The sequence below is a fragment of the Pseudophryne corroboree genome (genome assembly GCF_028390025.1).
Source record: "Pseudophryne corroboree isolate aPseCor3 chromosome 3 unlocalized genomic scaffold, aPseCor3.hap2 SUPER_3_unloc_64, whole genome shotgun sequence".
Lineage (NCBI taxonomy): Eukaryota > Metazoa > Chordata > Amphibia > Anura > Myobatrachidae > Pseudophryne > Pseudophryne corroboree.
Genome location: NW_026967557.1, coordinates 28,956 through 47,102, shown reverse-complemented (window position 1 = coordinate 47,102; position 18,147 = coordinate 28,956). Strand labels below are relative to the sequence as shown.

General features: G+C 49.2%; 1 long non-coding RNA gene across 1 annotated transcript in view; it reads right to left on the bottom strand.

Moving 5' to 3' along the window:
- Positions 1-18,147, bottom strand: part of LOC134984571 (uncharacterized) — a 45,955-nt gene that overhangs the window by 9,198 nt on the left and 18,610 nt on the right. Inside the window, exon 2 of the long non-coding RNA XR_010191759.1 lies at positions 573-780. This is a non-coding gene — a long non-coding RNA (uncharacterized LOC134984571). The remainder of the gene's footprint in view (positions 1-572; positions 781-18,147) is intronic.

Sequence of the window (18,147 nt, the reverse complement as noted above, 5' to 3'; positions counted from 1 at the left end):
GGGGAGGAGACTGGTCAGATCTCTGGGCTGGTAACACACAGTGACATGATGTGAGGGAGGAGCAGGAGTATAATAGGGGCTGATGGCTCCTGATGTATGAGATACGCAAGAGAGTGTGGGGAGGAGACTGGTCAGATACCCAGGCTAGTAACACACAGTGACATGATGTGAAGTGGAGAGCAGGAGTATAATAGGGGCTGATGGCTCCTGATGTATGAGATACACCAGAGAGTGTGGGGAGGAGACTGGTCAGATCTCTGGGCTGGTAACACACAGTGACATGATGTGAGGGGAGAGCAGTAGTATAATAGGGCCTGATGGCTCCTGATGTATGAGATACACCAGAGAGTGTGGGGAGGAGACTGGTCAGATCTCTGGGCTGGTAACACAGTGATATGATGTGAGGGGGAAAGCAGGAGTATAATAGGGGCTGATGGCTCCTGACTCCCCCACTGGGAAAATACATATTCCTCATTAGTTTGTACTGACAGAGGAGGGTGTAGTATAAGAGATAGTTGTAGTGACTGAGCAATGAGAATATGTGACTTCTGTAATAAGTGTTTATTACTCACCTGTGCTGATATCTGTAGGAATTTCCTCCTCCTTACACTGCTGATCACCTCTCAGATACGTCTCTTCTTCTCCCTCTATATCTTCTACCTTTATAACAGTTAGATACATCTCTTCTTCTCCCTCTGTATCTTCTGCCTTTATATCAGTCACATACGTCTCTTCTTCTCCCTCTATATCTTCTAATTTAATATCAGACACACGTTCTACCTAAAAAAAAGCAAAAACACGAGATTTTACTGTTAAATCTTTCTGCGAGGTACACTGGGTTCCACAGGGAATAACATCGGGGCGTAGAGTAGGATCTTGATCCGAGCCACCAACAGGCTAAAAGCTTTGACTGTTCCCAGAATGATTTGTGCCGCCTCCTCTATAACCCCGCCTCTGTGCACAGGAGCTCAGTTTTTGTTAACCAGTCCAATGCAGTAGCAGGTAAAAGAGACGACAATCATTAGTAGCCACATACACCACACTCTCACGACAGGAGAAGGTATCAGCGGCTAATGCCATACCAACCAAAAGAAGCCAAGTGCGTCAGGGTGGGCGCCCTGTGGAACCCAGTGTACCTCGCAGAAAGATTTAACAACTGTAAGTTCTTACCATAAATCTTGTTTTCTGCTGCTGGGTACACTGGGTTCCACAGGGACAACATTGGGGATGTCCTAAAGCAGTTCCTCATGGGGGGGATGCAGTGTAGCGGGCACAAGAACCCAACGTCCGAAGGAAGCATCCTGGGAGGCGGAAGTATCGAAGGCATAGAACCTTATGAACGTGTTCACTGAGGACCAAGTAGCCGCCTTGCACAATTGTTCAAGGGTCGCACCCCGGCGGGCCACCCAAGAAGGTCCAACAGAGAGTAGAATGGGCCTTGATAGTCGCAGGAGCTGGACGACCAGTCTGTACATAAGCACGTGCAATCACCATTCTAATCCATCTGGCCAAGGTTTGCTTGTGAGCAGGACAGCCACATTTGTGAAACCAAATAGTACAGAGAGAGAATCAGACTTCCGAATGGAGGCAGTTCTCTTCACATAGATACGTACCACATCCAAAGACCGCTCTTTGGAAGACAATTCAGGAGAGGCAAAGGCCGGAACCACAATCTCCTGATTAAGGTGGAAAGAAGAAACCACCTTAGGTAGGTACCCGGGACGTGTTCTAAGAACCGCCCGTTCACGGTGAAAAATCAGATATGGGGATCTACAAGACAAGGCACCCAAATCCGACACCCATCTAGCAGAGGCAATAGCCAGCAAAAACGGAGACCCTTGTAATGCCTCCAGAACCACCGACAAGTCCCAAGGAGCCACAGGCGGGATGTAAGGAGGTTGAATCTGCAACACACCCTGAGTGAATGTATGAAAATCAGGTAGAGTCGCAATTTTCCTCTGCAACCAAACCGACAAGGCAGAAATATGAACCTTGATGGAGGCCAGACGAAGGACCAGGTCCAGGCCCTGTTGTAGAAAGGCAAAAAGTTTGGCCGTACTAAATTTGTAAGCATCACGATTGTTAGTGGTGCACCAAGCAAAGTAAGAATTCCAGACACTATGATAAACCAGAGCAGAAACCGGTTTCCAGGCCTTCAACATGGTTTGAATGATCGCCTCAGAAAATCCTTTAGCCCTCAGAATGGAAGCTCCAAGAGCCACGCCGTCAAAGCCAACTAGGCCAAATCCTGATATACACAGGGGCCCTGAACGAGGAGATCTGGGTGCTGCGATAGTAGAAGGGGACGCTCTATCAATAGACCCTGAAGGTCTGAGAACCAATGCCTTCTGGGCCACACTGGAGCGATCAGAAGTAGGAATCCTCCTTCTTGCTTGAACTTCCTTATTACTCTGGGCAGGAGTGACAACGGAGGGAACACGTATGGCAGCTGAAAGTTCCATGGAACTGCCAATGTGTCCACAAACGCTGCTTGAGGATCCCTTGTCCCGAAGACCGGAAAATTGTGATTGTGTCAAGACGCCATCAGGTCCACATCTGGGAGGCCCTACTTTTCCACGAGGAGTTGAAATACTTCTGGATGGAGGCTCCACTCTCTGGCGTGTACGTCTTGACGACTGAGGAAGTCCGCTTCCCAGTTTAGGACCCCCTGAATGAACACTGCCAATATAGCTGGCAGATGGCGTTCCGCCCACTGAAGAATCATTGATATATCCCTCATTGCCATGCGGCTTCGAGTGCCACCTTGACGATTTATGTACGCCACCGTGGTGGCGTTGTCCAACTGTACTTGAACAGGTCTGTTCTGTATCAACTGCTGGGCCAAGTTCAGTGCATTGAACATCGCCTGCAGTTCCAGAATGTTTATCGGGAGGAGAGACTCCTCCTTGGTTCACCGACCCTGAAGGAACTGATGCTCCAAAACTACGCCCCAACCTCTCAGACTGACATCCATCGTCAGAAGGACCCAGTTGGAGATCCAGAAGGGACGACCCCTGCTCAATCGTTGGTCCTGTAGCCACCAGCTTAGTGACAGACGCACCTCCGGAGACCAGGAGATCATATGAGACCTGATCCGGTGAGTCAGGCCATCCCACTTGGCAAGTATCAATTTCTGCAGAGTGCAGAAATGGAATGGAGCGTACTCCACCATGTCGAACGCAGACACCACGAGACCTAGCACATGTATCGACACTTGCGGATGAGATAGAAAGCATCAAATCCTGTCCTGAAGCTTCAGGACATTCTCCTGAGACAAGAACAACCGCTGGTTGTGAGTGTCCATCAACGCCACCAGGTGCACCATGCTCTGAGCAGGGAGCAGGGAAGATTTCTTCCAGTTGATGAGCCACCCGTGGGCTTTCAGAAACTGGAGCGTCATATCTATGTGGCGTAGGAGAATTTCTGGGGAATTCATCAGGATCAACAAGTTGTCCAGATACGGTAGGATCCTGACCCCTTGACGGCGGAGTACAGCTGTCATTACCGCCATGACCTTGGTGAAGACTCGCGGGGCCGTGGTCAAACCAAAAGATAACGGCCGAAATTGGTAATGGAGGTTGCCAACAGCAAACCTCAGGTACTGCTGATGCGACATTGTGATACGAATATGCAGGTAAGCATCCTGTATGTCCAGGGAGACCATATAATCCTCGGGCTCCAAGGCCAGAACAATAGAGCGAAGAGTTTCCATACGAAACTTGGAGAATCTCACATATTTGTTCAAGGACTTGATGTAGAGAATGGGCCGAGAGGACCCATTCGGTTTCGGGACTAGGAACAGCAGTGAATAGTACCTCTTGCCTCTCTGAACCAGAGCCACCTGTCCAGGAGGGACTGTACCACCGAAAGAAGAGTTTTTGCCTTCACCTGATCCGAAGGGACGTCTGTCAGGCAAAATAGATGAGGGGGGACGTCTTTTGAAGGATACGGCGTAACCTCGAGTGACGACTTCCTGTATCAAGGCATCGGAAGTGGTCTTCAACCATTCTTGGATAAACCCTAGAAGTCGGCCCCCCACTCTGGGATCCCCCAGAGGGAGGCCCTCCCAGTCATGCAGCAGGCTGACGGGCAGCCCAAGCCCATTAAGGTTTGGGCTTAGTGGGTTTGAAAGTGCGAACCTGTTTCAGGTACGCCTGACTTTTTGCTTTCCCTGAAGGATGAAAGGAAGTACTCTTAGCCTTCGGTACCAAAGGAGCAGTACTAGGTAGACACGCTGTTTTAGTAGAAGCCAAGTCAGCCACTATCTTGTTGATGTCTTCTGCAAAAAGAATGCCTCCCTTAAAAGGGAGCACATCCAGGGTTTTCTTAGAATCCAGATCCACAGACCAGGATCGTAATCAAAGAATTCGGAGAGCCAAAATGGACGCAGTAGAAGCCTTGGCCGCCAGAATACCGGCATCAGAAGCCGCCCCCTTAATGTAATGAGAAGCTGTGACAATATACGATAGACATTGTCTAGCATTATCAGAAAAGTTGGAAGGCAGCTCCGCTTCCACCTCCTGAGCCCACGCTTCAATAGCCTCTCCAGCCCATGTCGCTGCAAGAGTGGGCCAATACACAGCTCCTGCTAGGGTGTAAATCGCCTTTAAACAACCCTCCACGCGCTTATCCGTCGGTTCTTTCAGAGACGTTACGGTAGCTACAGGCAGAGCTGAGGATACCACCAGCAGCACCACCTGCGAATCCACCAGCGGGGGTGTTTCCCAATTCTTACTTAGCTCCGCAGCGAGGAGATAGCGAGCCAGCATCTTCTTGTGAGGTGTGAATTTCTTTCCTGGATTTACCCAGACTTCCTGACGTATGTCAACTAAATGGTCAGAATGAGGTAAAACTTGTTTAACGACTTTCTGACGTTTAAATCTGTCCGGTTTCTTAGGGGCAGCGTCAGGCTCCGGGTCATCAGTAATTTGAAGAATTAGCCCGATAGCCTCCAACAAGTCAGGAACATCCACCTGTGCAACAGATTCCCCATCAGAATTATCTGGATCAGTGTCTGTGGGGTCAGTATAGACGCCATTCTCATCAGACGAGGTGTCTGGGACGTGGGTGGATTGTGAGGAAGTAATGGCCCGCTTAGAGGACCCCTTGGTCTTAGGTGGGCGAGGATTTGATTTCTGTTTAGTCAGTGATTGGTTCAATTGCTATAACTGAGTGGACAGGTGATCTGCCCATGGCGGATTTACCGCAGGGACCATAAGCAGTTGTACCAGCACATGAGGTCCCATAGGTAGCGTAAATTTAGTTACCAGTGTACTTAACATGGAAAAAGTAGCCCACGGTGGGTCATTTTGAAACCCCGTTGCTACGGTCCCACTGGGTGGTGGGGAACCCCCAGAACCTGAACCCTCTGCTTCTATGTTTTCCTCTAACGTGTCTGCAGCGTCACCACCACGCACTGTGGGATCAGCCCCAGCACCATTGCCCTCTGTAGCTGACATATCTGAAAGATCAATGCAAGGCAACACAGTACAATATCAGCAGCACAATACCTGACAAGAACCCCCTGTGCAGTGTATCAGCCCAACCAGGGGTTTCAAGAGATATATGGTGAATAAAAATCAGAGAAAAAATAAGATTTTAAACCTACTGGCAAATCTTTTTCTCCTTGTCCGTAAAGGATGCTGGGAACTCCGTAAGGACCATGGGGTATAGACGAGCTCCGCAGGAGATATGGGCACTATAAAGAACTTTTAGTATGGGTGTGCACTGGCTCCTCCCTCTATGCCCCTCCTCCAGACCTCAGTTAGAGAAACTGCCCAGGGGAGATGGACAATACGAGGAAAGGATTTTGTAAATCTAATGGCAAGATTCATACCAGCCCACACCAATCACACCGTATAACTTAGAATATATGCAACCATTAAACAGTATGAACGAAAAAAACAGCATCAGTCAAAGACCGATTCCAACTGTAACATAACCCTTATGTAAGCAATAACTATATACAAGTCTTGCAGAAATAGTCCGCACTGGGACGGGCGCCCAGCATCCACTACGGACTAGGAGAAAAAGATCTACCGGTAGGTTTAAAATCTTATTTTCTCGTACGTCCTAGAGGATGCTGGGGACTCCGTAAGGACCATGGGGTTTATACCAAAGCTCCAAACCGGGCGGGAGAGTGCGGATGACTCTGCAGCACCGACTGAGCAAACGCGAGGTCCTCATCAGCCAGGGTATCAAACGTGTTTGAACCCGACCAAGTAGCTGCTCGGCACAACTGTAATGCCGAGACTCCTCGGGCAGCCGCCCAAGAAGAGCCAACCTTCCTTGTGGAATGGGCCTTTACTGAATTTGGTAACGGCAATCCAGCCATAGAATGAGCCTGCTGAATCGTGTTACAGATCCAGCGAGCAATAGTCTGTTTAGAAGCAAGCGCGCCAATCTTGTTGGCTGCATACAGGACAAACAGAGCCTCTGTTTTCCTAACCCTAGCCGTCCTGGCTACGTAAATTTGCAGCACTCCCTTTACGAAAGTTTGGGCTGCTGGGAGAGAAGCCAATTCCTTTTGAAAAAATAGATCGGGCCGAAATTTGTACCTTAATGGAGCCTAATTTTAGGCCCATATCCACTCTTGTCTGTAGGAGGTGGAGAAAACGGCCCAGAAGGAAATCTTCTGTAGGAGCATTCTTGGTTTCACACCAAGATACATACTTCCTCCAGATACGGTGATAATGCTTCGCTGTTACTTCCTTCCTAGCCTTTATCAGAGTAGGGATAACTTCCTCCGGAATAACTCTCTCTGCTAGGATTCGGTGTTTAACCGCCATGCCGTAAAAAAGCAACCGCGGTAAGTCTTGGAACATGCAAGGCCCCTGCTGTAACAGGTCTTCCCTGAGAGGAAGAGGCCACGGATCTTCTGTGAGCATTTCCTGAAGATCCGAATACCAGGCCCTTCAAGGCCAATCTGGAACCACGAGTATTGCTTGTACTCTGTTTCGTCTTATGATTCTCAACACTTTTGAGATGAGATGTAGAGGAGGGAACACATAGACCGACTGAAACACCCATGGTGTCACTAGGGCGTCTACCGATACTGCCTGAGGGTCCCTTGACCTGGCAAAATACCTCTGAAACTTTTTGTTGAGGCGTGACGCCATCATGTCTATCTGAGGAAGTCCCCAGACTTGCTATCTCTGCAAAGACCTATTGATGAAGTCCCCACTCTCCTGGATGGAGATCGTGTCTGCTGAGGAAGTCTGCTTCCCAGTTGTCCACTCCCGGTATGAAGACCGCTGACAGAACACTTACGTGATTTTCTGCCCAGCGCAGAATTCTTGTGGCTTCCGCCATTGCCACTCTGCTCCTTGTCCCGCCTTGGCGGTTTACATGAGCCACTGCTGTGATGTTGTCTGATTGAATCAGAACCGGTAGGTCGCGATGAAGATTCTCCGCTTGTCATAGGACGTTGTATATGGCCCTCAATTCCAGTACGTTGATGTGTAGACAAGCCTCCTGGCTTGACCATATCAACTGAAAATTTCTACCTTTTGTGACTGCTCCCCATCCTCGGAGGCTCGCGTCCGTGGTCACCAGAACCCAGTCTTGAACGTTGAACCTGCGACCCTCTAGAAGGTGAGCACTCTGCAGCCACCACAGGAGAGACACCCTGGCCCTGGGGACAGGCTTATCTTTTGATGAAGGTGTAGATGGGACCCCGACCATTTGTCGAGAAGGTTCCACTGAAAAGTCCTCGCATGGAACCTGCCGAAGGGAATGGCCTCGTAGGCTGCCACAATTTTTCCCAGAACTCGAGTGCATTGATGCACCGACACTCTTTTTGGCTTTAGCAGGTCGCTGACCATGTTCTGGATGTCCTGGGCTTTTTCTATTGGTAGAAAAACCCTCTTCTGTTCCATGTCCAGAATCATGCCTAGGAATGATAGTCGAGTCGTTGGAAGCAACGGTGATTTTGGCAGATTGAGAATCCAACCGTGTTGATGTACACTCTCAGGGAGAGTGACACGCTTTTCAGCAATTGATCTCTCGATCTCGCCTTTATTAGGAGATCGTCCAAGTACGGGATAATTGTGACTCCCTGCCTGCGCAGGAGCACCATCATTTCCGCCATTACCTTGGTGAAAATCCTCAGGGCCGTGGAAAGCCCAAACGGCAACGTCTGAAACTGGTAACGACAGTCCTGTACCACGAAACGCAGGTATTCCTGATGAAGATGAAATATGGGGACATGAAAATAGGCATCCTTCACGTCCAGCGACACCATAAAATCCCCCCTTCCAGACTGGATATCACAGCCCGTATTGATTCCATCTTAAATTTGAACTTTTTCAAGTATAGGTTTAGTGATTTTAGATTCAAAATTGGTCTGACCGAACCATCCGGCTTCGGGACCACAAACATTGTTGAATAGTACCCTTTTCCCTGTTGGCCTAGGGGAACTTTGACAATCACTTGCGGTTGACAGCTTTTGAATTGCATCTAATACCACTTCCCTCTCCGGGGAAGAAGTTGGCAAGGCCGACTTGAGAAATCGGCGAGGGGGCACCTCTATGAACTCCAGTTTGTAACCTTGGGATACAATTTCCAACGCCCAAGGATCCACGCCCAATAGGACCCAGACCTGGCTGAAGAGTCGAAGACGTGCCCCCACCCGTGCGGACACCCTCCGTGGAGCCCCAGCGTCATGCGGTAGATTTAGCAGAAGCCAGGGAGGACTTCTGCTCCTGGGAACTAGCCAAAGCAGGTGTTCTCTTACCTCTGGCGAGGAAAGAGGAGCCCCAACCTCTTCTGGACTTATGCGACCGAAAAGACTGCATCTGATATGGTGGGGTTCTCTTTTGCTGTGGAGGAACAAAAGGCAAAAATTTTAGATTTACCCGCGGTAGCTGTGGAAACCAGGTCCGCGAGACCGTCCCCAAACAAAACTTCACCCTTGTAAGGTAAAACCTCCATATGCTTTTTTGAGTCGGCATCACCCGACCATTGGCGGGGTCCAGAGAGCTCGCCTTGCCGAAACCGCCATGGCGTTGGCTCTGGAACCAAGCAGCCCCACGTCTCTCATATACAAGACTGCGTCCTTAATGTGGCCTAAAGTCAGGATAACAGTATCCTTGTCCATGTCAGCCAACAAAATATCTGTCCATGCTGCAACAGCGCTACAGATCCATGCTGATGCGACTGCCGGTCCGAGTAAAGCCCCTGTATGTAGGGAACATAGATTGTAAGCTCCACTGGGGCAGGGACGGATGTGAATGGGAAAATATTCTCTGTACAGCGCTGCAGAATATGTGTGCGCTATATAAATAACTGGTAATAAATAAATAAATAAATGTACATAAATAGACTTTAAGGTAGTCTCCTGTCTACAATCCGCAGGATCCTTAAGGGCCGCGGTGTCTGGAGACGGTAGCGCCACCTTTTTGGACAGACGCGTTAATGCCTTGTCCCCCCTGGGCGAGGATTCCCAACGTACCCGGTCCTTTGCAGGAAAAGAATACGCCATAAGGATCCTCTTGGGAATCTGCAGTTTTTTGTCTGGAGTTTCCCAAGCTTTTTCAAACAATTGGTTCAGTTCATGAGATGGGGAAAGGTTACCTCAGGTTTCTTTTCCTTATACATGTGTACCCTCGTGTCAGGGACAGAGGGGTCATCTGTGATATGCAAAACTTTTATTGCCATAATCATATAATGAATACTTTTGGCCACCTTAGGGTGTAACCTTGCCTCATAGTCGACACTGAAGTCAGAATCCGTGTCGGTACCCGTGTCTACCATATGTGATAAGGGACGCTTTTGAGACCCTGACGGGCCCTGTGACCCAGTCAAATCCGCGGATTGACTCCTTGCTGTTTCCCTGGACTCAGCTTTGTCCATTCTCTTATGTAATAAGGTCACATTAGCATTTAAAAAATATTCCACATATCATATCATACCAATCATGAGTCGGCGTTGCCGAATGACACCACAATCTGCTCCACCTCCTCCTTGGATGAGCCCTCCGTTTCAGACATGTCGACACACGCGTACCGACACTCTCACACACACAGGGATCTATCTATAAGAGGACAGGTCCCCAACAAGGCCCTTTGGAGAGACAGAGAGAGAGTATGCCAGCACACACCCAGCGCCAACTGACACTGGAAACAATTCCCAGATATAGGGCTTTTATATTATGTCAATCGTGTAACACACTCACTGCGCCAAAATGTGCCCCCCCTCTTTTTCAGCCCTGTATCACCGTTCTGCAGGGGAGAGTCCGGGGAGTCAGCTTCTCTTCAGCACACTGTGGAGAAAATAAGAATTTACTTACCGATAATTCTATTTCTCGTAGTCCGTAGTGGATGCTGGGACTCCGTAAGGACCGTGGGGAATAGCGGCTCCGCAGGAGACAGGGCACAAAAGTAAAAGCTTTAGGATCAGGTGGTGTGCACTGGCTCCTCCCCCTATGACCCTCCTCCAAGCCTCAGTTAGGATACTGTGGCCCTCATTCCGAGTTGATCGCTCGCAAGGCGATTTTAGCAGAGTTACACACGCTAAGCCGCCGCCTACTGGGAGTGAATCTAAACTTCTTAAATGTGCGACCGATGTATGCGCAATATTGCGATCACAAACGAGTTAGCAGTTTTTGAGTAGCTTCAGACTTACTCTGCCTGTGCGATCAGTTCAGTGCTTTTCGGTCCCGGCTGACGTCATAAACACACCCAGCGTTCGCCCAAGCACTCCCACCGTTTCTCCGGACACGCCTGCGTTTTTTCCGGAAACGGTAGCGTTTCCAGCCACACGCCCCTAAAACGCCGTGCATCCGCCCAGTAACACCCATTTCCTGTCAATCACAATGCGAACGTCGGAGCGATGAAAAAGCCGTGAGTAAACTTACTTTCTTCATAGTAAATTTACTTGGCGCAGTCGCAGTGCGAACATTGCGCATGCGCACTAAGAGAATTCTCACTGCGATGCGATGAAAATCTCCGAGCGAACAACTCGGAATGAGGGCCTGTGCCCGGACGAGCGTACATAATAAGGAAGGATTTTGAATCCCGGGTAAGACTCATACCAGCCACACCAATCACACCATACAACTTGTGATCTGAACCCAGTTAACAGTATGATAAAACGTAGGAGCCTCTGAAAAGATGGCTCACAACAATAAACAACCCGATTTTATTGTAACAATAACTATATACAAGTATTGCAGACAATCCGCACTTGGGATGGGCGCCCAGCATCCACTACGGACTACGAGAAATAGAATTATCGGTAAGTAAATTCTTATTTTCTCTAACGTCCTAAGTGGATGCTGGGGACTCCGTCAGGACCATGGGGATTATACCAAAGCTCCCAAACGGGCGGGAGAGTGCGGATGACTCTGCAGCACCGAATGAGAGAACTCCAGGTCCTCCTCAGCCAGGGTATCAAATTTGTAGAATTTAGCAAACGTGTTTGCCCCTGACCAAGTAGCAGCTCGGCAAAGTTGTAAAGCCGAGACCCCTCGGGCAGCCGCCCAAGATGAACCCACTTTCCTTGTGGAATGGGCTTTAACAGATTTTGGCTGTGGCAGGCCTGCCACATAATGTGCAAGCTGAATTGTACTACAAATCCAACGAGCAATAGTCTGCTTAGAAGCAGGAGCACCCAGCTTGTTGGGTGCATACAGAATAAACAGCAAGTCAGATTTTCTGACTCCAGCCGTCCTGGAAACATATTTTCAGGGCCCTGACTACGTCCAGTAACTTGGAGTCCTCCAAGTCCCCAGTAGCCGCAGGTACCACAATAGGCTGGTTCATGTGAAACGCTGAAACCACCTTAGGGAGAAATTGAGGACGAGCCCTCAATTCTGCCCTGTCTGAATGAAAAAATAAGAATTTACTTACCGATAATTCTATTTCTCGTAGTCCGTAGTGGATGCTGGGGACTCCGTCAGGACCATGGGGAATAGCGGGCTCCGCAGGAGACAGGGCACATCTAAAAAGCTTTTTAGGTCACATGGTGTGTACTGGCTCCTCCCCCTATGACCCTCCTCCAAGCCTCAGTTAGGTACTGTGCCCGGACGAGCGTACACAATAAGGAAGGATCTTGAATCCCGGGTAAGACTCATACCAGCCACACCAATCACACCGTACAACTTGTGATCTGAACCCAGTTAACAGTATGATAACAAAACGAAGTAGCCTCTGAAAAGATGGCTCACAACAATAGTAATAACCCGATTTTTGTAACAAAACTATGTACAAGCATTGCAGACAATCCGCACTTGGGATGGGCGCCCAGCATCCACTACGGACTACGAGAAATAGAATTATCGGTAAGTAAATTCTTATTTTCTCTAACGTCCTAGTGGATGCTGGGGACTCCGTCAGGACCATGGGGATTATACCAAAGCTCCCAAACGGGCGGGAGAGTGCGGATGACTCTGCAGCACCGAATGAGAGAACTCCAGGTCCTCCTTAGCCAGAGTATCAAATTTGTAAAATTTTACAAACGTGTTCTCCCCTGACCACGTAGCTGCTCGGCAAAGTTGTAATGCCGAGACCCCTCGGGCAGCCGCCCAGGACGAGCCCACTTTCCTTGTGGAGTGGGCCTTTACAGATTTAGGCTGTGGCAGGCCTGCCACAGAATGCGCAAGTTGGATTGTGCTACAGATCCAACGTGCAATCGTCTGTTTAGACGCAGGAGCACCCATCTTGTTGGGTGCATACAATATAAACAACGAGTCAGATTTCCTGACTCCAGCTGTCCTTGAAATATATATTTTTAATGCTCTGACAACGTCCAGTAACTTGGAGTCCTCCAAGTCGCTAGTCGCCGCAGGCACCACAATAGGCTGGTTCAAGTGAAAAGCCGAAACCACCTTAGGGAGAAATTGAGGACGAGTCCGCAATTCTGCCCTGTCCGAATGGAAAATCAGATATGGGCTTTTGTACGACAAAGCCGCCAATTCTGAAACTCTCCTGGCTGAAGCCAGGGCCAATAGCATGGTTACCTTCCATGTAAGGTATTTTAAATCTACCGATTTTAAAGGCTCAAACCAATGAGATTTGAGAAAATTTAGAACCACGTTCAAATCCCACGGTGCCACTGGAGGCACTATTGGGGGTTGTATATGTAGTACACCTTTGACAAAAGTTTGTACTTCAGGCACTGACGCCAATTCTTTCTGGAAGAAAATTGATAAGGCCGAAATTTGAACTTTAATGGATCCCAATTTTAGGCCCATAGATAATCCTGCTTGCAGGAAATGTAAGAATCGACCCAATTGAAATTCTTCCGTTGGAGCCCTCTTGGCCTCACACCACGCAACATATTTTCTCCAAATACGGTGATAATGCTGTGCGGTCACATCTTTCCTGGCTTTAATTAAAGTAGGAATAACTTCCTCAGGAATGCCCTTTTCTTTTAGAATCCGGCGTTCAACCGCCATGCCGTCAAACGCAGTCGCGGTAAGTCTTGGAACATACAAGGTCCCTGTTGAAGCAGGTCCCTTCTTAGAGGTAGAGGCCACGGATCCTCCGTGAGCATCTCTTGAAGTTCCGGGTACCAAGTTCTTCTTGGCCAGTCCGGAGCTACCAGTATTGTTCTTACTCCTCTTTTCCGTATAATTCTCAGTACCTTTGGTATGAGAGGCAGAGGAGGGAACACATATACTGACTGGTACACCCATGGTGTTACCAGAGCGTCCACAGCTATCGCCTGTGGGTCTCTTGACCTGGCGCAATATCTGTCCAACTTTTTGTTGAGACGAGACGCCATCATGTCCACCTTTGGTTTTTCCCAACGGTTCACCATCATGTTGAAGACTTCTGGATGAAGTCCCCACTCTCCCGGGTGAAGGTCGTGTCTGCTGAGGAAGTCTGCTTCCCAGTTGTCCACTCCCGGGATGAACACTGCTGACAGTGCTACGACATGATTCTCCGCCCAGCGCAGAATCCGTGCAGTTTCTGTCATTGCACTTCTGCTTCTCGTGCCGCCCTGTCGGTTGACGTGGGCGACTGCCGTGATGTTGTCGGACTGGATCAGCACCGGCTGATCCTGAAGCAGAGGTCTTGCTTGGCTTAGGGCATTGTATATCGCTCTTAGCTCCAGTATATTTATGTGAAGAGACTTTTCCAGGGTTGACCACACGCCCTGGAAGTTTCTTCCTTTTGTGACTGCTCCCCAACCTCGTAGGCTGGCATCCGTAGTCACCAGGACCCAGTCCTGTATGCCGAACCTGCGGCCCACTAACAGATGGGCTGTCTGTAACCACCACAGGAGAGACAATCTTGTTCTTGGTGACAATTTTATCCTCTGATGCATGTGCAGATGCGACCCGGACCATTTGTCCAGTAGATCCCACTGGAATGTCCGTGCATGGAATCTGCCGAAAGGAATCGCTTCGTACGAAGCCACCATCTTTCCCAGGACTCTCGTGCATTGATGTACTGACACAGTTCCTGGTTTTAGGAGGTTCCTGACAAGTTCGGATAACTCCCTTGCTTTCTCCTCCGGGAGAAATACCTTTTTCTGAACCGTGTCCAGAATCATGCCCAAAAACAACAGATGTGTTGTCGGAGTCAATTGAGATTTTGGAAGATTTAGAATCCACCCGTGTTGCCGAAGCACTACTTGTGAAAGTGCCACACTGGCTTCCAGCTGTTCTCTGGACTTTTCCCTTATCAGGAGATCGTCCAAGTACGGGATAATTAATACGCCTTTTCTTCGTAGAAGAACCATCATTTCGGTCATTACCTTGGTAAAGACCCGAGGAGCCGTGGACAAACCAAACGGCAGCGTTTGAAACTGATAATGACAGTCTTGTATCACGAACCTGAGATACCCTTGGTGTGAAGGGTAAATTGGGACATGTAGATAAGCATCTTTTATGTCCAAGGACACCATGAAGTCCCCTTCTTCCAGATTCGCTATCACTGCTCTGAGTGACTCCATCTTGAACTTGAATTTCTGTATGTACAGGTTCAAGGATTTCAGATTTAGAATCGGTCTTACCGAACCGTCCGGTTTCGGTACCACAAATAGTGTGGAATAATACCCCTTTCCCTGTTGTAGGAGGGGTACCTTGACTATCACCTGCTGAGAATACAGCTTGTGAATGGCTTCCAAAACCAACGTCCTTTCTGAGGAAGACGTTGGTAAAGCAGACTTTAGGAACCGGCGCGGAGGAGACCTTTCGAACTCCAGCATGTACCCCTGAGATATTATCTGCAGGACCCACGGGTCTACTTGTGATTGAGCCCATTGATTGCTGAAATTCTTGAGCCGACCCCCCACCGTTCCTAAGTCCACTTGTAAAGCCCCAGCGTCATGCTGATGGCTTAGTAGAAGCCGGGGCGGGCTTCTGTTCCTGGGCAGGGGCTGCTTGCTGTCCCTTCTTACCCTTACCTCTGCCTCGCGGCAGATAAGATTGTCCTTTCGGTCGCTTTTTATAAGAGCGAAAGGACTGCGGCTGAAAAGACGGGGTCTTTTTCTGTTGGGAGGGGGTCTGAGGTAAAAAAGTGGATTTTCCGGCAGTTGCCGTGGCCACCAGGTCCGAAAGACCTACCCCAAACAATTCCTCTCCTTTGTATGGCAATACTTCCATATGCCTCTTGGAATCCGCATCACCTGACCACTGTCGCGTCCATAAACTTCTTCTAGCAGATATGGACATCGCGCTTACTCTTGATGCTAGAGTACAAATATCTCTCTGAGCATCTCGCATATAAAGAAAAGCATCCTTTAATTGCTCTAGAGTCAATAAAATACTGTCCCTATCCAGGGTATCAATATTTTCAGTCAGAGAATCCAACCACACTACCCCAGCACTGCACATCCAGGCTGAGGCTATTGCCGGTCGCAGCATAACACCAGTATGGGTGTATATACTTTTCAGTGTAGTTTCCAGCCTCCTATCTGCTGGATCCTTGAGGGCGGCCGTATCAGGAGACGGTAACGCCACTTGCTTTGATAAACGTGTGAGCGCCTTATCCACCATAGGGGGTGTTTCCCAGCGCGCCCTAACCTCAGGCGGGAAAGGGTATAATGCCAATAACTTCTTTGAAATTGGCATTTTTCTATCGGGCGTAACCCACGCTTCATCACACACATCATTCAATTCCTCTGATTCTGGGAAAAATACAGGCAGTTTTTTCACACCCCACATAATACCCCTTTTTGAGGTACCAGCAGCATCAGAGATCTGCAAAGCCTCCTTCATTGCCGCAATCATATAACGTGTGGCCCTCTTGGAAAATACGTTTATTTCTTCACCGTCGACACTAGAATCATCTGTGTCGGTACCCGTGTCGACAGACTGAGGTAAAGGGCGTTTTACAGCCCCTGACGGTGTCTGAGACGCCTGAACCGGTACTAACTGGTTTGCCGGCTGTCTTATTTCGTCCACTGACTTTTGTAAAGTGCTGACATTATCACGTAATTCCATTATTAAAGCCACCCATTCAGGTGTCGACTCCCTAGGGGGTGACATCATCGGCAATTGCTCTGCCTCCACACCAACATCGTCCTCAAACATGTCGACACACACGTACCGACACACAGCAGCCACACAGGGAATGCTCTTTTGAAGACAGGACCCCCTAGCCCTTTGGGGAGACAGAGGGAGAGTTTGCCAGCACACACCAAACAGCGCTGTAAATATATACAAACAACCCTAAAAGGTGTTGTCTAGTACATATGCGCTGTTATATATATATAATATATAGCCAATTTATGCCCCCCTTCTCTCTGTTTTACCCTGTTTCTGTAGTGCAGTGCAGGGGAGAGTCCCGGGAGCCTTCCTCACCAGCGGAGCTGAAGGAAAATGGCGCTTGTGCTGAGGAGAATAAGCTCCGCCCCCTATTTCGGCGGGCTTTTCCTCCCGTTCTTTTTTAATAATGGCCTGGGTTAAAAATACATCCATATAGCCTTAATGGTTATATGGTGTGTATTTAGTTTGCCAAAGAGGTATCTATATATATATATTGCTGCCCAGGGCGCCCCCAGCAGCGCCCTGCACCCTCCGTGACAGTGTCCGTGATGTGCGACAGCAATGGCGCACAGCTGCAGTGCTGTGCGCTACCTCTCAGAAGACTGAAGCCTTCTGCCGCCTTTCACCGGATCTCCGTCTCCGCCGTCTTCAGCGTCTGTAAGGGGGATCGGCGGCGCGGCTCCGGGACGAACCCCAGGCTGACCTGTGTTCCGACTCCCTCTGGAGCTCAGTGTCCAGTAGCCGAGACTGCAATCCTCCTGCACGCAGGTGAGTTACCAGTCTCTCCCCCTAAGTCCCACGTAGCAGTGATCCTGTCGCCAGCATGAATCACTGATATTTAACCTAAAAATAACTTTTCTAAATAGCTCTATAAGAGAGCCACCTAGATTGCACCCTCTCGGACGGGCACAAAAACCTAACTGAGGCTTGGAGGAGGGTCATAGGGGGAGGAGCCAGTACACACCATGTGACCTAAAAAGCTTTTTAGATGTGCCCTGTCTCCTGCGGAGCCCGCTATTCCCCATGGTCCTGACGGAGTCCCCAGCATCCACTAGGACGTTAGAGAAATTAGGTAAGGGCTTTTATATGATAAAGCCGCCAATTCAGAGACCCGCCTGGCTGACGCCAGGGCTAACAGCATGACCACCTTCCATGTGAGATATCTTAATTCCACAGTGGTGAGTGGTTCAAACCAATGTGATTTTAGGAACCCTAAAACTACATTGAGATCCCAAGGTGCCACTGGAGGCACAAAAGGAGGCTGTATATGCAGCACCCCCTTGACAAACGTCTGAACTTCAGGCACGGAAGCCAGTTCTTTCTGGAAGAAGATCGAGAGGGCCGAAATTTGAACCTTAATGGATCCTAATTTTAGGCCCATAGACAGTCCTGCTTGCAGGAAATGTAGGAAACGACCCAGTTGAAATTCCTCCGTAGGGGCCTTCTTGGCCTCACACCACGCAACATATTTCCGCCAAATGCGGTGATAATGTTTTGCGGTTACATCCTTCCTGGCCTTGATCAGGGTAGGGATGACTTCATCTGGAATGCCTTTATCCTTCAAGATCCGGCGTTCAACCGCCATGCCGTCAAACGCAGCCGCGGTAAGTCTTGGAACAGACAAGGTCCCTGCTGGAGCAGGTCCTCTCTTAGAGGTAGAGGCCACGGGTCCTCCGTGAGCATCTCTTGCAGTTCCGGGTACCAAGTTC